The sequence below is a fragment of the Pistacia vera genome, unplaced genomic scaffold (assembly GCF_008641045.1).
Source record: "Pistacia vera cultivar Batoury unplaced genomic scaffold, PisVer_v2 Contig417, whole genome shotgun sequence".
Taxonomy (NCBI): domain Eukaryota; kingdom Viridiplantae; phylum Streptophyta; class Magnoliopsida; order Sapindales; family Anacardiaceae; genus Pistacia; species Pistacia vera.
In genome coordinates, this window is record NW_022196243.1 from 81,788 (window position 1) to 99,342 (window position 17,555).

Sequence of the window (17,555 nt, forward strand, 5' to 3'; positions counted from 1 at the left end):
GTTCATAAAATTTAACATCTTGAGCCTTTTGAAATACTCTCTATTTTCTTACATCTTAGTATTTCAATTAACTTGCTTCCTCATCCGTTGCATTTCAAATTTTAACTGTTTGCTCATGCTTCTGTTTTTTTTCATTCTCTTATCTCCATTTTTGATTTGGTAATTTTAAGAATTCATAAAAACTGGTGAAGGTACTTTCAATCGTACGTGACTATATGTTAATTTTCGCATACCAACTTTATCAATTATATTTGTTACCCGACCAGGCATATTGAACACTGTCAATTTCTTTAAAAAAAGCAATACTGATCCCTGTGCTAGTTTGTTGCTTTTTGCCAAGGATTTCCTTCCATATCTTTTTAATCCCGAAACCCCATCAATGGATCTGTACAAAACAAATTTACATCGAATTTTGCCTTTCATTTTCAAGACTCTGTTCCGTACAGGTTGAAGGAGTTGACCGGCATCATGTCTGCCTATGCGAATGCTCTCCACAACTGTTTCTCTGCGCGGACCTACTCTGTTGGCCGGTGGATAAACATGGCTGCACAAATCACTGGTCAGTCCCTCTCACATGACAGTACAAGTATTTGTCTTGCTCATTATAACGTAAATATGGTTAACTTCTTCTTACAGTTTCTTTTGCTTTGTTCATTCTGTGGGATTAATCAATTTGTAACCTTTTCTAGGATGGGTTCTGACAGATCTTCAAGAAACCAAAAGATGCTTTGGTGAGAGCATCTGAGCTTCCCCTTTCAATTCTTATTGTGCGAGTGGGAGGTGCCGATTTTACACAAATGGAGGTACACCATTGTTCTCCTAACTCAAACCTTGGAAGATTTAGTTTAGTATATGTGGTCTAAGCAATTACTTATTTTCAGATTCTGGATGCGATAATGTGCAACCGTTAGAAGCCTACGGTCGGGTAGCTAACACGAGACATGTACAATTTGTTCCATGCGTAGAATTTCAAAAGTGAGTTGCATAGTTGCCCTCCTCTCATCTGTAAAATTAATCCTTATTACTTTTTACATGTTTTCAAGTGCAGAAGACGTGTTCAAATTTTTCGGCTACTTCTTAAGATTGTCTCCATAATATAAGACTCTCGATTCTAATTTGTGATATACTTGAACAAAAATTTCCTTCTCATTGCATAATGTTATAGGTCTTTAACTGACAACTTGATTGTGTGGTTTGTACAGGAGACAGATTTCATTGTTCAAGCACTTTTGTAAGAGCTGCCGGAAGTTTTCTTCGTTACTGCATCAGATATTAAACACTCAATCTTCACCGGACCCAAACACCTGCTGTTATAAAATTCAATACCACCAAAATTCCAAATCAGGGAAAGAGTTAGGATTTACCTGTTCATATGAGGTAGCACTTGATGGTATGACAGTAGGGTTAACTTTTGAGGCTTCATCATTGATTTGATTTATCTTCAAAAATGATGAGATGATATAATTTGTTTTTTATTAGTGGAAATTTTGAGTGATTTACATACGTTTCTCCAGCACTACATTGCTATACTAAAATTTTGGCAATTTAAGTTTACCCTCATCATTACACATTGTTACATTTTCTCTAAAGTCAAGAAGTGTATTGAGTTAAGTCAAATCTTATCGCTACTTCTTTCTTGTTGTTTCTTTTTTTTTTTTTTTTCTTTTTTTTTTTCACCTTATTAGTCTTTCGACTTATGAGCAAAACTTTCAAACCAGGATAAGTCCTAAATCTGTGACCAACAAGATTCGATTGTTCTTGTATTAAACCTAAGACTATCAGGGGAGCAACCTTTGGCCTTCAAACCTTCATCACTCGATCACCTATGTTAGTTTACTTATTGTTTTTTGACAGATCTTCTCTTTCAAGAACTCTTTACATATTTCTAGCAACCTACCCGTGTGATTCTCTGAATTTGAAGTTGTCGAAAACCAGTTGGCATTGGAGAATGAGAAGATTCTTTAAGAATTATTATGGATGAAGAGCACACAAATTTGCGATTAGTTATTATGAACCAATTACTATCTACTACTACACATCGTTTTAAATATTTTCTTGGAAATATCTTTGGTAGGTTAAAAATCATACTCAAATCTTGAAGATAAAATACATGAAAAAGAAGAAATAATTATGGGATTCCCTGCCCTAGGAGAGTTATAACAATTTATATGAAGAATTACACTGTCCTTTGTATTGCAATTTTATCAAATAAATAAAGAAATTTCGTGTTAAAGGTGTATGTTTGTACTTTGTAGCCGATTAAATTTACATTAACATTTATGTCATTAGACAAACTCTTATTTTAAGGAAGACTAAGAAAGACTTTTATGATGGAGACATTATAAGATAATAACAGTATTCGAAGTAGATCATAAAATATAAAATATTAAGATAAGGATTTCCAAAAAAACAAAAACAAAAAGCAAAAAAAGGTTAGATTATTTACATGATGCATTGGACTGCTTATTACCTTTGGTATCCACAACTCCAGACTCGGCAGATGATGAATTTCCAAGCTGCCAAGCTATATGAAACCAGATATTTCAATATTTTCACAGATAATAAGCTCCTGGAATGAAAATTTCATCAATTCATTAAGAAACTTACATTTTAGAATGAAAATTTCAATATTATTTCTAGTGAGTGAACCCATCTCATATAACTAACCAGGGGGGATCCATATATTTTTGAATTGGAGATAGTTGATGTATATCTATGTGAATGGATTATTCATTTTCTTTCCTTCCTTTGCGTGCTTAGTACATGCACCTGTTTATTTTCATTTTTTAATTTATTCATGTAATTTGATTATTTTTAGCAATTATCTCTATCTACTATAAAGTTATTTGATCGATATATAACATCAAAGGAAAGATGTGTTCATACTATCATTATTTTTATTCTTGATAAAGACATGTCCATGTTGCTAGTGTCTTAATATATAATTCTGTCTCGTGAAGATAGTTGGACTATTTATAATTACGTTGATTTTGCATTTTTCTATTTCATTAAGCGGCTCTTGAGATTATGACATACTTATAGACATTTCTTTGTCATACAGAAATCTCATGACACTTGTTTATATGAAAAAAAAAAAAAAAAGATTGATTTGGTTTTGATCTTATCTAAATTTCATGATAATTAGAATTTACTTGACATATATATAGAAATTTCAAGAGTTACGCTCAGAAGTATACTATATAGTATACTGAGTAATATTTAACCAAGGATTAGTTTGATAATGTAACCAATATAATCTTCATATTTGATTTTTTAATATTATGGTTTAATTTGAAATTTAAGTTAATATATTCTTAAATTTTTTATTTTCGTATAATATTTCTAATTAAAAGTAAATAATCATTCCAAAGACAAACACATAAAGAACATTTTCTTATTTATCCTTTTTTTGATGTATTTCAATATTAAAAAAAAATTCTTTTAATTGATAATTTACATTTTAATATTTCATTGAAATTTAAAATCCATCCAACTTCAATTAACTTAATAATTTTTTTTTTTTTTTTTTTTTATGTAGAAAATTCATTTTGAGACAAATTAAAGTTCACGATTCTATGATTAGTTGCATATATTTTTAAAATTAATAAATCTCTTGGTTTTAAAAATAAATAAACGACGGCGTTTCTAACAATACGTCTTTTCATAAATAAACACTAGAATAAGAAGAGAGAGTCTGTCTGTGGTGAGTGGTAGTGGTGACTCAGTGAGTCGGGTGAAGGTGCAGGGTGACTCGGTGAATGTGAAAGTGAGGGAAAAGAAAGAGAGAGCAAAACCGCCGTTTCATATACCCACTATAAAGAGACCGTGAATAATTTGAACCAGCCATATCGGCATGTTTGGTTACAGAGGAGTGAGGATAATCAGCGCTTTCTTCATCCTCTGGTTAGTTTTTTATTATTTTTTTCATTTCTTTTTTGCGAANAAAGAACTTTCACTAGGTAAAAACTGTTTTGCTTTCCCAGCAACTGGGAATCGAAGTGCAACATTTCACTGAGTCTCAGGCATGAATTATGCTGGTGTGTAAAGCGGAAATGCAATGAACTTTGGATATCTAAAACACGTTTCAAAAGTGAAAAAGAATATGAAAGTTGTTATAAACGAAAGTAAAAACATGTTTCATATATGTGATTAGCATGAAGTGATGTATTGGAGATTTTGCAAGTGAAAAGAGGCATGGCTTGCAAGAGTGCCTATGCTGATCAAATGTCAGTTAATCTCGTAATGTTTTAAATGAGGAATTAAGAGAGAGAGCTTTTCTAGTGCCTTTATATTTTAAAAAAATATTCCATAATAGCTTCATATGTTGAATCAATAGTATGTTACTAAATTTATGTCTACTTTGAAGCTTTCGATTCTTATGTTTACAAACTTATGAAGGTTTTATTTATTTATCTAAAAGCGTTGTCATTTTCTTGGTAATTCTAAAAGAAGTTTATACTTTTAGAGCAAATCCTTAGGAAAATTTCAGCAATGTTTTTTGTCTATCTCCGTATCTTTCAGGAGGCACAAAATTCATACTTGAGCAATGAATCCAAATGGCAAGGAATTGTCCAACATTCTCTTGGGAAAAAAACTGAACCGGGTGCAGTGAACAATCTAAGAAAATGAATTTTCCCACTTTTTGTGATTTAAATGGGTTCACAAAATTAGTCCAAGAATTTAAATCAAACCACCAGCAAAATACAAGATCAATCAATCGCAAGCAAGACACAAACTTTACGTGGAAAACCCAAATGGGAAAAACCACGGGACCATAGTCCGATATCAACTTCCACTATAATAGATAATGGGTACAACAATTTCTTTTCTAGATAAAACTATAGGCTATAACAATATCACCAATCATCATCCTAACAAAATAGATTTTAATAGGAAACACTCAAATAGAGAAAATGGGCGATCTCACCAAAACACGACAATGAAGAGGACTATCGAGAAATTGACGTTGGATGTGAAAAATGTTGGAAAAGTAACTTGCCCGACCTGCGGCGGGTTAGTGGTTTTGGCGAGTCGGGCCAAACCCGGCCCACCAACCCTAACCTGGTGGGTTATGCTACGGGCCGGGCTGGGTTAGGTCATATAGGAGATAAAAGGATAATCAGGTTAGAAGCAAATGAGCTTTTAAGCCTATTAGGTTTAGAACCCTACCAACTTGTGAATCCTGTCTTCAACGAAAAATGACCAAATCGCCCTTTAAGGGTAAAGGGGAAAGATCCAAAGAATTATTAGAGGTTGTACATTCAGATATATGCGGACCATTTAAGAAATGGCTCGAGGAGGTTTTCAATACTTCATTACCTTTACCGATGATTCTTTTAGGTACGGGTATTTGTATTTAATGAAATACAAATCTGAATCCTTTGAAAAGTTCAAAGAGTTTAAGAATGAAGTAGAGAAACAGACTAGAAAGAGTATCAAGTCTCTACGATCAGATCGTGGTGGTGAATACTTAAGTACAGAATTTCAAGATTTTGTAAAGGAGAATGGTATAATGTCCCAGTTGACTTCTCCGTATACGTCGCAACATAACGGTGTGTCTAAAAGGAGGAACCGTACTTTATTGTATATGGTACGATCGATGGTAAGTTTTACGGACTTGCCAACATCACTATGGGGATTTGCCCTTGAATTCGCTGTGCATATTCTGAATAGGGTACCATCTAAATCTATTGAGATGAACCATATGAGATGTGGTATGGTAAACCTCCTAGTCTCAAATATATGAGAATTTAGGGCTATCCAGCTTATGTCAAGATTGTCAAGATAGACAAGTTGGACGTTAGATATGAGAAACGTCAGTTTATAGGGTATCCCAAAAATAGTTTGGGATATTATTTTTACTTCCACACTGATCAACGAATTTCGATCAGTAGGAATGCACACTTTCTTGAGAAAGACTTCTTAGAAGAGAGTGGTGCGGGAAGAAAAATTGTGCTCCAGGAAGAGGTCGGGGAGCCTTAGACAGAAAATACTCAGATGGGTGGTCCCTCTCAGGAAACATTAATACCTAAAACGATTTCGGTTCGTAAATCATCTAGAGTATCTTGACCTCCAGAAAGATATGAGTTGCTTCATGAAGAGATTTTTGAATCTATCATGATTGGATAAGTCAGTCATGGGGATGATATTAGAAGTTATGAAGAAGCGATATTAGATAACGATTATGGAAAATGGCTAGAAGCTGTGAATTTTGAGATAGAATCCATGCATGCTAATCAAGTATGGACTCTCGTTGATCCTCTGAAGGCATAGTTCCTATTGGATGTAAATGGATCTTCAAGAGAAAGATTGGCAAAGATGGAAAGGTAGAGACCTAAAAAGCAAGACTAGTTGCAAAAGGTTATTGGCAAAGATGGAAAGGTAGAGACCTACAAAGCAAGACTAGTTGCAAAAGGTTATACTAAAAAGCAAGGGTTGGATTATGAGGAAACTCTCTCACCAGTCGCTATGCTTAAATCAATCAGAATTATGCTAGACACAGCTGCACACTATGATTATGAGATATGGCGAAGGGATGTCAAAACAGCATTCCTCAATGGATTTATTGAGAAAAATATCTACATACAACAACCTATAGGTTTTGTATCCAGTTTTGAAAGAAATGAAGTGTGCAATTTGCATAAATCCATTTACGGGTTAAAACAAGCTTCAAGAAGCTGGAACATCCGGTTTGATGAATTAATCAAAATGTTTGGTTTTATAAAGGATCCAGATGAACCCTATGTTTATAAAAGGATCATGCAATCATATTTCTCATACTGTATGTAGATGACATACTATTGATGGGAAATGACATTGGGATGATGACTAAAGTTAAGTTGTGGTTATCCAGAACTTTCTCCATGAAAGACTTAGGAGAAACGACCTACATCCTAGGAATTTGTATCTATAGAGATAGAACGAAATGATTAATAGGTTTATCCCAAAAGATGTACATAGAAAAGATGTTGAAACGGTTCGGCATGCAAGACTCCAAAAGGGAATTTTTCCTTGCAGTCACAGAATTCATCTTTCAAAAGATATGAGTCCAAAGACTGATTAGGAGCATGAGCGGATGCGTGGGATACCCTATGCTTCAGCCGTAGGTAGTCTCATGTACACTATGCTATGTACTAGGCTTATATTGCATATGTTGTGAGTGTTACAAGCAGATATCAGTTAACCCAGGGGAAAAACACTGGTCAGCTATTAAGATGATCCTTAAGTACTTAAGAAGAACTAAGGATCTAATACTAAGTTATGGAGGTTCAGAGTTGAAAATTGATGTATACTCTGATTTTGATTTTCAATCAGATGTGGATGATAGAAAGTCTACATCCAGGTTCATTTTCACATGCAATGGAGGTGCAGTCAGTTGGAAGAGTTCAAAATAGTTGACTACTGTCGATTCCACTACAAAAGCTGAATACATTGTCGCTACAGAAGTAGCAAAGAAAGCTTTCTGGACGCACAAGTTCATGATTGAACTTGGTGTGGTTCCAAACATGGTTTATCCAATAACCTTGTACTGTGACAATACTGGTGCTATTGCATAGGCAAAGGAGCCAAGGGCGCACCAGAAGTCAAAACATATTCAGCGTAAATATCACATTTTAAGAGAATTTGCTGGAGTAAGAGAAATTCTAGTGCAGAAAACACCTTCAGCAGAGAATGTAGCTGACCCACTCACTAAAGCGATAACACAGAAGCAGTTGGACTATCATCTTGAGAAGATGGGCATTAGATACTACAGCGATTGGCTCTAGTACAAGTGGGAGTTTTGTTAGTGTGTGCCCTAGGAACCAATCGTGTTATCGGTTTAAGAACATTATATCTTGTAAATGTATTATGAATAAAAGAAAGTGTTCTTATTTTACATGTTGATTTATTGCTTCATTTATATTATAATTAATACTGCATATGAAATATCCGGATGACACGGATCTTTAGAAGATCAGATCATCGAAGAATTCCCTATGCAAGTAATGTTAATTGGGCAATAACATTGTATAGTAGGCATGCTGAATGTCTCTATTGAATATCATGTGATGATATTAGTATGGGTGATTATAAGAGGTGTGTCACTAAGACATTAGCATGGATAAACGGTTAGTGAATTATTTATCGAAAAGGACCAATTACGATGAATCACATGGATGTGGTCAATGATGTATTGTAGGATAATGCTAGTGTACCACTGATCCTTAGATCTGAGACATCACAGTTGAATTCAACATAGGATGCATATGGTTCATATGGTGCATAAGTACGAGACTAATCATGTCTTGTATAATAAGCCTGTTTGGTCATATGTTATTCATGTGCGAGGACAAGTGATGGTCAAGATGGATCCGTTAACTCAAAATAGTTCAATCTCGAGTTCCCAGACGAATGTCAATAAACATTGGAAAAGGGAAATCTCTGGCCAGAGTATAATGAATGTCAGATGAAAAGTAGTTTCATGTTGACGAGTTCCATTGTATCGATTGACAATTTGATTAAAGATTAAGTTAAGGGTTTTGACATACCGTGAACCATTCTTAATTAGGATTAGATGACAGAGGGATTTTACTACACGATACGTATGATCAGAAAAGGTACATTGGAGTTTACACTTCAATGTGGTTTAGGGGTTATGGAACATTGCTAGACATCTACCATAATTAGTAGGAGTTTCAATTATAAAGAGTTATAACGAAACGTATATTAGGCCCATGGCTAGATCACAGTGAAACAAAATGGTCACACATAAAACCAAGCTCAAGGAGAGAGAGTAATACATATAATTAATCAGATTAATGATGTTCGGACATAAATAGTTGCATTCGAATTAATGTATTGGTGAGAAATGATTATCCATGGATAGCTAGCACTAACCAAGGGTAATAAGGATTTATTAAATATTATTATTGAATCAGATTCAATAATAGGGACAAAAGTGCATTGGTTTTATTCTAAAGAGTTAGAATATTTAATGGGATTAAAATTTGGGCTAATTATGGATTAACCATAAAACCAAGGACTTGACATAAATGCTCTTTTCCAAGATTAATTTTAAATTGTCTTAGGAATTGTTTGAAGACTTCCTAAGACAATTTAAAATTACACATTGTGCCCATGGTATATAAACCAAGTGTTATACCATTTTCAAAGAATTGAATCAATTGAAGCAAAATCACTCTCTCATTTTCTCTCTCACTCTCTCAGTTCTTTCTTCCTTGACTTGTGTGGATCACATTTTGAGGTTCCTCAAGTTCACTTGAAGAACTAAGATTCCAAGAAAGAAGATTCAAGTGTTCAATAGCAAATGAGTAGGTAATATTCCATCCTTACTTGAAATTTTTTGGGCTTATGTGTTATGTTTGTGTTCTACCTTACATCCATCATCTTGTTCATCCATTTTACACCATTTCCATGTCCAAAATGCATGAATCCCAACAATGCTTACCATTCTTTGAGACCTTGAAAGGGAAGAAAGGTTTCAAGTGGATAGAGGTGTGTGAAAAAGTCTTCTGGGAGCTAAAGAAACATTTGGGACACCCTCCTTTATTGTCAGAGCCCGTCTAGGACGAGCCATTGCTATTATACTTGTAAGTATCAAAGTCCACCGTTAGTGTGGCATTGGTACGCGAAGAGGGAGGAGTGTAATGGCTGGTATACTATGTCAACAAGAGGCTGCTCAATGCGGAGATGAGATATCCTGAAATGGAGAAGCTTGCCTTCGCCCTTGTCATCACTACCAGGAAGCTGTGACCTTATTTCTAGGCAAACTCCATTCACGTGTTGACCAACTTTCCCCTAAAAAAAATAATGCAAAAGCCCGAGATATCGGGTAGATTGATCCAGTGGACAATGGAAATGAGTTAGCACGATATCAAGTTGTAAAACCCCCCTCCAGTCAGGTATCCTCTGAATATCCCTCAATGAGAATCCCGAGGATACATGTCTGGAGAACGAGTTGTATTTAGAAAAAATCTGTATAAGGATAATAATAATATATCCAAAACATGCATATAAAATATCACGCAGGATCTAAACTTATAATTTACAAACTTTAAGAAATTACAAGATCAAAACATATTTATAGGGTGGAAGCTTCCAAATGTATTTCACAGATATTTATCATTTACATATTTACATCAAGATAAAAATATCGAGATGATAATAAATCATCTCCCCTCACGTGTAGTCCCGCTGTCTCTAGCATCCCTCGCTTCTAGTCTACCTGCAAAGCAATCAACAATGAAAGGGTGAGCGCTAATCGCTCAGTAAGGAATGATCCGTTTATCTGTTAACACATCACTTATCTTTTACATCTAGGGATACTTCCCCTTTTATTACTAATTCATATGCTTTTCATCATTTTATCCCATGGCTATATAAACATCAATGTGTACACACACATCACATATCATGACATAACATCTAAAATCATCTAACATGAGTATAAATCATCTCATGATGTAAATAACATCATAACTCATGTAATGCAACTAAATGCATATGAAACATTTAACGTCTAGCCGATCGGACCTTTCTTAGCATCTTAAGCACTTCATATCATCTAGCCTCAAATTTCATCTAGAGCTCATATCATCGGGAGGCGTGCTTACGCGTTATTTAGCATCTAAAGCATATATTCATCTTTCCTCAACCGGTATACGAGGATATGCTTACGCGTTTTCCATCGTGTCTATATGCATCTCTATCATGTCTATTTGCATCTCTAACATCTTATGGCATGTAAATACATATTTTGGTGAGCTTAATACTTTTAATTCATCTATGGATTATCAATCCATTTACATTACCTCTTGCTCACATACATCATCTTAAAACATGTATTATATTGCATCTTCATGCCATTTCATAACATTAATCATGTATTGACATCATGACCATGTATATCTTTCAAAGATCATCTAACTAATGGGTAAACATTAGTACATGGCATACTTACAATAATACATTAATAATCAATTCATAATCATAAGAATTGATCATGTTAAATCTTAAACTTTAATAACCAGTTTATGCTTCAGGCCATTTTCCATCCTTTTCTCAAACGAATTGGCTCTTGGCATAAACATAAAAGTTATAGGTCTGTGTCTTAGCTTTCTAATGCTTCAAGAATCATCTCATTTCGATTTTTATAACTCAAGTTATGGTCGAAATACTGAAGCAGGGTTAACAAAACCCCTAAGCCCACTAAATCCGAATTTTCATATTAACTATGCCACATCAATTCCTATTGACATTAACCAATAGGTTAACTTATGGATCAAATAAACCTCCCCTTAATAGTCTTTAACATCTTAAAGGAAGTGTAAAATCTCATTCCCATAATCATCCATTATTGCTATAACATTGTAAGCTAATGCAAACAACACATCAACACTTCTAATAGCAACCATTCAACACCATGTGGCCTCCAATACTACAATTTTTGCCACAATCAGTATCCACACTTCATTTTCTTCAATCAAACATAACAACTCATAAAACATAAAGAGCAATAACTTCATGTATAATGAATTCAAGGCAATAAGTAGAATAAATGAGTTCAACTACACTTGCCATCAACTAATTCTATGCCTTAAAGCCTTAATTTAAGGTTTCATAAAAATCTACAAACCCTAGCATAAACCCTAAAGTCATGGGAGGTTCTTCCTTACCTTTTTAAAGACTTCCTCCAACAAATCCTTTGCCTTTGACTTCTTTTACACCTTAATCCTACATATATAACATTATACCTCAACATCTACCTCAAATCTTCAAATCACATCAAAACTAAAGTTTTTAATCCTTACCTTAAACCCTTCAAATTGAAGATCCAAGGCTCCTATCTTGTTCTCCTTGAAAAATTATGCAAAACTCCTTGAAAACCTAGAGAAAGAAAGCTTGTTTCATGGAAGATTTGAGAGAAAATGGAAGAAATGTTGAAGAAAGGCTCTCTCCTTTGGCTTGAACGAATTTCATCTCATTTATAGGAAAATATTTCATTTATTTTCCAAAATTATGCAATTGGCCCAATTATTTTAATTGTATAACTCATAAGTCCTTAATTCTTCATATAAGGGCATTTTGGTCATTTCACACTAGACATAATTATTACTTAATTAATGCCATTAAATGCAATGAAGCCTACTCATCCTTGACTTTTTCAATGCTTATCCATAGGCAAAATAACCATTTTGCCCCTAAGCCTCTTTATGGATAATTGATTCATACCGTTCCAAATGAATTGACTATTTTGCCCTTAGTTAGATTTTATGCTTTTTAACATAAAATAAACATTTAAAGGACTATTTTGAGTTAGGAACATACCTTTGACATCTTGGGTATTACACAAGTACATCCCGAGAACAGCAATCAAAGGTCAAGTCTTGACAGATTTTATATCAAAATGCTCTTATCAGCCAAAAGGTGAACCAAGCCTACCAAGGATAGATACCTCAGGAAAAGTCAAGCAATAGAAACCAAAGCTCGATGACTTATGGCAATGGACTTTGTATTTGGATGGCTCCTTGAACGAGAAAGGGGTAGGAGCGGGGCTCTTGCTCAAAAGTCTAGAGGAAAACCTGTCAAAGCCACAATAAGATTCGGGTTTGCCGCCTCCAACAATGAGGCTGAGTATGAGGTATTACTCGTAGGGATCTGCCTCGCCAAGGAAATAGGGGCAGAGTCCATTAAGATTTACAGTGATTCACAGCTCGTAGTCCACCAAATTATAAGGGAATACCAGGCAAAGGAAGATAGGATGGCATCCTACCTCCAACTAGTGGAAACCAAGCTCAGGTAGTTCAGATCCTTCAAAGTTTTCTAGATCCCAAGGGAGAAGAACTCGGTAGCGGATGCTCTAGCCCGCTTAGCCTCTGCAATGTATCAAGAGAAAGTTGATTTTATCCTAGGTAAGTTCCTCTTGAGACCAAGCATCTCTGCCCACAAGGACCAGTTTTAAGAACGAGAGGGAGATACAGTTGGATGAATGTAACCACTACCTACCTAAGGGATGGTACACTACCAGAGAAGAGAACTGAAGCTAGAACACTTTGTATAAAGGCAGCTCGGTACATGCTCATCAATGATAAATTGTATAAACGCAGTTTTAATGTGTCATTGCTGTGATGTACCGATCATGAGGACGCGAATTATGTCCTAAGAGAGATCCATGAGGGAATTTGTGGAAATCCTGCTCGAGGTAGATCTCTAGCATACAAAAGTGCTTCACTAGGGGTATTATTGGCCAACAATTGTCAACAATGTAGCAGACTATGTGTGTAGATGTGATAGATGTCAGAGGTTGTAGATACTGCGAGCTCCACCTCAAGAATTGACTACTCTGACAAGCCCCTAGCCATTTGCAATTTGGGGCATCGACCTAATCTGCCCCTTGCCTCAAGGAAAATGAGACATTAAGTTTGTAGTGGTTGCCATTGAATACTTCACCAAGTGGGTAGAGGCTGAACCCTTGGCTATCGTCACGTTGAACAAGTTGAAGGATTTTGTTTACAAATACATTATTTGTCGGTTTGGAATCCCCCACACTATAATAACCAATAACGGAAAATAGTTCGACAGTGAAGACTTCAATTCTTTCTGTGAATAGCTCGTCATCAAGAAGAGCTTTGTTGTTGTTTACTGACCTCAAGCCAACAGTCAAGTAGAGGCTATATACAAGGTCATCAAGCACACTATTAAAAAGAAGCTCAACGCCTTGAAGGGGGGATAGGCCGAAGAATTTCCTGAAGCCTTGTGGTCCTACAAAACAACAACTAGGAGTTCGATAGGTGAAACCTCGTTCTTTCTATCATACGAGTGTGAAGCAATGGCCCCAGTTGAGATGGGAATCAGTTCGTTCTAAAGGGAAGTTTTCAACGAGGAAGTAAATGAAGACCTTCTCCACCTGAGGTTAGATCTAATTGAAGAGCACCGGGCCAAGTCTTAATTAAGGGTCTCCTCATATCAACAGTGAGCCAAACGATACTTCAACACCAAAGTCAAAAATAGAGACTTTGAAGTGGGTGACCTAGTTCTCGGAAAGTCGTCTAGGGAACCCAAAACTCGAACTTGGGGGCTTTTGGGCCCAAATGGAAAGGTCCTTTCAAGATCTCTGAAAAGCTCGCACCATGATCTTTCAACCTGGAACGCCTCAATGGTGAAGCGATACTGCGAGCTTGGAATGCTGAGCATTTGCAAAGATATTACCAATAAGCAGCTCGCGTTCCGCTTATGTCTTTCTTTTTGTTGTTCATTGTGAGGTTGTTCAAAGCCAAAGTACTTTATCAATAAAAGAGGTATAATTCATAATCTTTCTTTTGTTCATTATTGATGTTTTAATTTGTTTGGCATTTATTCATTGCTTCAAAGATCGTGACCTACGCGATAGCATTCCAAAAAAAAAAAAAAAAAAAAACTTGAAGTCAAAAGTTCAAGAAAAGGCAGCTTATCTCAATAAGCCACACCAAAATCCAACTCTATAAGGGTGAAATATCCTAAATCAACGAAGTTAAACTTGAAAGAAAAATTTCAAGAAAAAACATGTTGAAAGGAAATCGGCCTTAAGCCGGCAACCAAAACTCGAAACGAACAACTGATCCAAAATCAGAGTTCTTTGTTGCAAAAGATTTCCTCGCACACAACCAGAAAAGCTCTTCAAGAAGCGAGCTGTGCACAACTTGGAGCAAATTCAGATCTTCTATTACAAGTCCAATTTGGATGACTGAAATGACTCTACAGAAGTATAAAATTTTTGCTCTACGAGGATGTACTGAAATATCTTCATTTTCATTGATAAAGTGCTATTACATTCTAGAAAAAAAAAAATGATGTTTCAATCAGCAGGGGGAGCAGGGGGATCATCCTCGACCGGTCCAAGGAGCTCGTCGCCGACTAGAAGAGACAGTTCCTCGATGGAAGGAATGGCAACAGTTTCTTCAAGGTTAGGAGCCTCACCTGGGAAAATTGTAGTTAAGGGAGTCGGGTCCTCAACTTCTTGCTATAGCCTGATCTCCTCCTCACCTTCCTTGACCTCTTCTTCACCTCCACTATCATCCTCAGAGTCATTCGAGTAGATGTAGGCCATTCCTTGGGCTTCGACCTTCATCCTCTCTATTTCTTTCTAATAAGCTCGTAGGAGGAAAGAGAAGTCAATTGAAGGGTGGGGTTCCCACAATTTCTGTACAAGGAAGACCGACGTCAGCCAAACCCGAGCAGTGATGGCCTCATTCAACTCTGCAATTTGAAGTCTGAGTTGCCTGGCCTCAATTTCGGTTTTCCATCGAGCCTCCACCTCCCAAGCAAGATCGAGCAAGGATTGATTGAATTTAGCCTCCCAGTCCGAGGCAGCCTTTTGAGCCGATGATAGCTCAGAATTATGTTTGTTATTGGCACCTTATTGCTATGCCAAATTCTTTTCAATCTCAGTTGCCTTAGCTTTAGCCTTCACTTGCACGACTGATAAGATCTTGAAAATACAAATTTAGTTAGTGGTTTATGGGGATTATTTGTGAGAAATTAGACTTAATTTGGTAAAGTTGCTTAATATTTTCATAATTGTCTTTTACGAGATCATGGGTGTGTTTGAGTGTTTTTCAGGCTACTAGTGCTAAATGTTATGCTCAGATAAAGAATCATGTCAGCAATGGAATGAGTGACGAGTAGAAACAAACTGATCAAGAATTGGAGTTGAATTGAAGAAGTTATGGAGGTTTGAAGTAAAGAGAAGATTCTAGATTACGCTCCAGCTTGAGCATACCTTGGTAATTTGAACATATCTAGAGCTATAAAACTCAAATTAAGACAATTCTTTAACTGTTGGAAATCTAATTCAAAGGGCTACATTTAATATGTTTACCACTTCTCCATAATCCATTGTTATCATGCTCAAAAATCACCATCTCTAAAATGTTGTGGAATGATGCGAGAATAAGAAGAGTTTTTACTGTGCCGCAACACAATGCCGCGACACACTTTGTCCAGTAGCTCCCATGCTGGGGCATAGTCACGATAGTTAAGAAATTACATCTGTTTTTGTTTAGGAAAATAGGGTTAAGAGTCCTAAACCAAATCGAATTAAGGAAAATAAAACCCTAACCCTTATGGGATATAAATAGAAGTCTTTTAGCATTATTTTGGGGATTCTTTTGGGGAGAATAAGAGGAGGCTAATGCAAGAGAAGATCAAAGTGACAAAATTTCTGAAGCTTTTGATTGGCAATATAGAGAAGCCTTCTTATTTCTTTCTTGAACTCATGTTTCTTATTTCAACGAAGATGATTGTTTCTTTCATGTTTATTATGAACTTAATTTATTCTCTAGGGCTAAGATGTAGCCCAATCTCTTGATTATGTGTTGATTTATGTATGTTAATTTTTATTAAGAATTTTTCCTAAGTTCTACTATTATACCTAATGCTTTTGATTCTTGAGGGCCTAAGAATTGAATGAACTAATGGACTAGGTTGAGATCGGGAGATGATACTTAGTTAGTCTACTGTAGTAAAACCATAGTTTGAGCAAATGCTAGAGATAGGTTACCGCGACTTGTGAGGTTTTGGAAAACTCTATAGAGCGTAATGATCTCCAATTGCTTAAATCTGATTAGAGATAATTCAGGTTAGTAATTATGAGTTAATTTGATAACTGTTTGAAAGAAAGTTATTGGAAATTTAGGGAGTTTGACCTGTAGGAAGAGCTTAATAAAATTAGCATAAGTGATCAATCCATGTGAATACGAGTTGGTGTGAAATCTATACCCTAGGTTTACTCATCTTTCTTTAAACCAATAGATTTATTTTAATCAGTTCTCTTTTTAATTTCAATTATTGTTAATTTTATTTAATTTAAGTTTTCCTTGATACAATTTGGATTGATCAAATAGTAATAGGATAGTTTAATTGGTGATTAATAATAGTAATTCCCTTGGGTTCGATATTCGTATTTATACACTTTATTACTTGCATGATTTTGTACACTTGCAAAAATCCACAAAAAGTTTTTGGCGCCATTGCCGAGGAATTGCTTTAATATTATCAATATCAATACAAGCTGTTTAATTGCTAGTTTGGTTTTTCTTATATTTTTTTAATTATTTTTGTTTATAGTGCTTTAATTTTTAGTTCTATATTTTTAGTGTTGGATTGTATAGAGGAGTTAGTTTAATGGCTGATACAAGAGTTGAAGTTGTTCAAAGAGCATTAAAGGACTACTCTAGTCCTACTATTGAGGGTGCTATTCTAGCATCAGAAGACCACCAGTTTAGGCGAATACTTTTGAAATAAAGCCAAGAATTATTCAATTGATACAACATTCGGTTCAATTTCAGGGTTACCTAATGATGATCTCAACTTGCATATCACAAACTTTCTAGAGCTATGCAACACATTCAGACACATTGGAGTATCCGATGATGCAATTAGGCTTAGACTTTTCCCATTCTCTCTTCGGGATAAAGCTAAGGCTTGGTTGATTTCTCTGCCATCAGGAAATATTACTACATGGAATGAGTTAGGCTCAAGCATTTCTTATGAAATATTTCCTACCTGTCAAGTCTGCT